Source organism: Tenrec ecaudatus, chromosome 5, assembly GCF_050624435.1.
Source record: "Tenrec ecaudatus isolate mTenEca1 chromosome 5, mTenEca1.hap1, whole genome shotgun sequence".
Taxonomy (NCBI): domain Eukaryota; kingdom Metazoa; phylum Chordata; class Mammalia; order Afrosoricida; family Tenrecidae; genus Tenrec; species Tenrec ecaudatus.
Window position 1 is genome coordinate 115,094,843 of NC_134534.1, and position 4,558 is coordinate 115,099,400.

Below are 4,558 nucleotides of genomic sequence, written 5' to 3' on the forward strand. Positions count from 1 at the left end.
GGTAGTTAGAAATTCCCAATGTGGCGTGATCCCCAATGGTGAAGAGATAGGAAGGGGTGCTGGAGGACCCTTGATGCTATTCTTTACAACCAACTGGTTTTCCTGATCCCTAGCTTCATTCCATGAACTCAGGAGAGTTAAGACAAGGCTGGTCTCCTTCCCTGTCCTGTTCAGTTTTTATGAAACACATCAGCATTGCATCAAACTGTGTTGCACAGCAGAGCACATCACACTTGTGAAGTCACAGGCTGTTGGCGAGAGACGTTTGAGTAATTCCAGTACTCCTTTTTTCCAAACTTCATAGGTACATTTTCCTTCATGGAGAATTTAACATCTGGAAGACTTCATTTGATAAATATCAGATATTCTGTTATCTCTGAGAAAAAGAAAAAACTTTGGGGGGGAGGGGTCTTTTTTTTTGAAGTTCAGCACACACACACACATACAACTACCCTCCCATCTAGCAATAAAACAGAAAAGCCTTTGCTCTTTAAATTTTATCTTCTCTCTCCCTTTGAATGGAGACCAAGCATGGAAAGTTTCCATTCAAAGGAATAATCATCCCCTAGACGGTGAGGCTGATGTGGAGGTGGTGGTGGTGATGTACACCTGGATGTAATGCAAGCTCATCGTCATCATCTACTGGGGCAGATGCTGGTCTGGGAGCCCAGCCACCTGCAGTTTATTCACACCTCCACAACTTGTCCTCAATGACTACCTTGGTTTCCATTTCTCTTCCTTCTAATGGAAAGAATGAAATCATGCATTCTCTCCTTGGGGCTGTTGTGAGACGTGTGTATGAGAACCCACTGACTGTGTTGGTGTGCCCTGAGTCACTCCAAGATAAAAAAAAATGTATGATGTAAGTACAAAGCACCAAGTACATAGCACTCTGAGAAAATGTATTCTATGATCTCACTTGATGATTAAATATTTCACTATTATCCACTCAATAACACAACATGCAAATGCAGTGTCTCAAAACACAACATGCAAATGCAGTGTGTGTGTGGTCTCTTTCAAAGTATTATAAGTAAGGAGCACTGGTGGCACAATGGTTAAGCACTAAGCTCGTATGTGAAACATTGGTGGTTTGACTGTACCTCTGCAAGAAAGGGATCTGGCAATCCACTTCCATAAAGATTACAGCCAAAAAAACCATTGGCTCTGGGGCGGTTCTACTGTCACATAGGCTCATTTATGACTTGAGATGAACTTAACAACATCTAACCAAAAAAATGTGTGTGTTTCAGATCTGTAAGAGTCACTGGATAGTATAAACGATTAGGTTCTGGGCAACTAACCAAGAGGAAGGCAGCTCAATATTCTAGAGACCTCAGAAGAAAGACCTAGCAATGTGCTTCCAAAAGGCCCAAGTCATAAAAGTGGAAGGAATATGAGTATCTAAAAGTTTGGCATATTATATTTATATATGTGAGAAGTCAAAAGGTCCCTGGAAACCCCATTATATTTTCATTCGATTTTTTATTCACTATTTGAATATGTACTCCTATGTACTAGTATGTGCTGCAAACATAACCAAGTATACAGTACAGCATACATAGGGGAACTTTTCTGAAAAAATAAAACTTCTTGTCTGTAACCAAACATCCTTGGAGGAATTATTCAATGGTCTTGGGGACATAGGTAAATTGGCATAACTTGGTCTGCAAAGACAATCCTCTACATCTTATTTTGGTGAGTAGTGACTCAGATATTAAAAGCTTGTAATAATTGGTCTTTCCTCGTCTAGGAGAAAGGAAGAGTGACTATGAAAGACTCAAGGAAATAATTAGTCCACAGATTATTGGACCATGTGAACCACAGCCTCTACTACCCTGGAATCAGAAGAACTAGATGGTACTCAGCTACTACAACTGACTGCTCTGATTGGGCTCACATTAAAGGGTTTTGCAAAGAATGTGAAGAAAATGTGAAACAAAATTCAAAATCATAAAAAAGATTAGACTTCCTACTGTGACAGAGATTGGTGGAGCCTCCCAAGACTATGACCCTTAGACATCTTCTTCTTTAAACCTAGAACTAAACCCACCTTTCAAGGATCACCTTTCAACTAAGCAGTAGACCTATAGACTGAAAATAATACCCATGAAAAATGTAATGTTCAAGAATAATCTAACACAGGAGATCAAAATGGTGATATTTGCCCAAAACAAAGCCTCAGAGGCAGAGATTAGCAAGAAAAAAAAAAAAGACTAATGGGATTGAGGAATCCAGGTAGGAAATGGGAGGAATGCTGTTATATTGTGGAGATTACATCTAATATCACACAAGGGAAAATGTACATATTTTTAAATGGAAAATTAATATCCTCTATAAACTTTAACCCAAATCACATTTTCTTTTTTACTGAGAGGATCCAAATTTAAGACTAAACAGACACTGTCCAGACCCTCTATAACAAAGACTCAAGCAACCAAGGGAAATGAATATGGATGACAATCCTGTTAAAGCTTCAAAGGAAAGAATAAAGAAATAGATCAAATACTGAGGAGAAGAAGAGACTGCATGAAAACAAAGAACAAAGAAATGGTACACTGCCAGTTGGCACAACATGGTCGTTTTGAATCATTGCAAGCAGTGTTTTCATTGGAGCAGGGACCAGTTAACCAGCATGTTTGCCCAGAACTACAGCAGCACTCACATCAATAATCAGTGATCAAAGAAAGGTGGCATCCTTCTTACCTTGCACAAATCCCTGGCAAGCAGAGTTATGTTCCTGCCAAACAACACACCCAGCTCCTGGTCAAACCCCACAACCACTGACAGTACTGTATCACTTTTTAATCTTTAGCTCTCTCCTTAGTTTTGTCTTCCTCTCTGCGTTCTTTGCATACTTTCTATTCTTTTTCTTTTTCTCCATTTTTTTTGATCCCACAGAGTGAGCATCCTATTCCACCAACACCCACATGATTAGCAGTGCCTGCCCTGTCCCTCGCCAGCGGGAGGTGTGCATGGTCACAGGCCCTGCATTCCTGCACAGCTATGTTAAGCAACTAATACTTCAATCAGTACTGTGTTACTCTTTTTTATTTTAAAAAGTATTTTTCTTTTTTATATCTTCTTAATTCTTCCCTTTCCCTTCTACCTTGTTTCTCTCTTCTTCTGGTTTTTCTCCCCTTCCTCTTCCCCTCCTTCAATGCTCTGATTTTTCAGATATCCACCACTTCCTATGGTCAGCAGTACCTGCGCCCACATACAGCTCCATGATCCTACTACAGTAGAGTTCATCAGTCAGTACTTTATTTTATTTTCCTCTTGTCTCAGCTATTCCCTCTTCACTAACCTCTTTGTTTTTTCTCCATCACCACCCCCCACTGCTACCATTTTTTCTTGATCTAGTTGAGTAGGTACCCCACCCCCACCTCCATGTTCAACACACCAGTTCCTGTTCCTCCACATTCAACAGTGTACACTCCCATACAGCACAACACTATGCTTTACTTGTTTTTTAATTTGTTCTTTTTTCCTTTTTCTCTATTCCTCATGTTTTTTTTATAAAGTCTTCCTGTTACCTCTCCCTTCTTTTCTTTTCTTTTTCTCTCCACTCACCTTTTGTCTTCTGTCTTCCCCCAGCATTTGGAAGCCAGTAGTACTATCCAGTCATACCCACCACACCTGTCGCCCTACACATTGGCCAAAGGCCAACATCCACTCTGCAGCACTGGGTCAATGACCAACACCAACCCAGCCTACTCTCAACTGCTCTGCCTGATCAGCAACCAAAGATTTGCAACTACAGGCCCACCAACTATCAAACCCACCAAACATAGATGGAAAGTGGCCTACAGTTGTCAAACTAGTGACCAGAGTAACACACATGTCTATTGTCCAGATATATTAAAGGAAAATGGAAAATTCAAAATGAAGCAAACCAGCATACCATCAATAAATTTTACACAGCACTACAATGGTTTGGAGAATACAGATATCTTTAAATCATATGTGCAAAAATACAAGATGGCTCACACAAGTGACCAAACTATAAGGTTAGAAAATATTCCAGTAAAAGAAATATTATATCACCTTATCTAATAATCTAATAATGATCTAGATAATATTATATTAGATTATACAAAATCCAAAATAAGCTTTTTAGAGATTTTGAAAAAGCTAAGAAAACCACAGACAAAACCAAAGAAAGCACAAGCTAGAAGAATTTAATACACAATACAAGAACAAATTAATAAAATAAATGGAAAATTGGAAACCAAACAAAATTAACAACAAAAACATTCAGAAATAAATGCTAAAATTTCAGATAAATTGAAAGGACCAAGTATAACTGAATCAATAGAAAACAGAATCAGGAAGATTGAAGACAAATGTCTTACTTAATACTAATCTGTTACAGAAACAACCAGAAAAATGAACAACCAAAACAAATAAAAGAAAATTAAGAAAACCTAAGAATTATGTGGGATATCATCAAAAAGATTAACTTATAAAAAAGATTAACTTCTATAATATGAATTCCAAATATAAAAAGCAGAAGTTTGTCAAAGATTTGTTGGAAGAAAACTTCCTTAATATCATG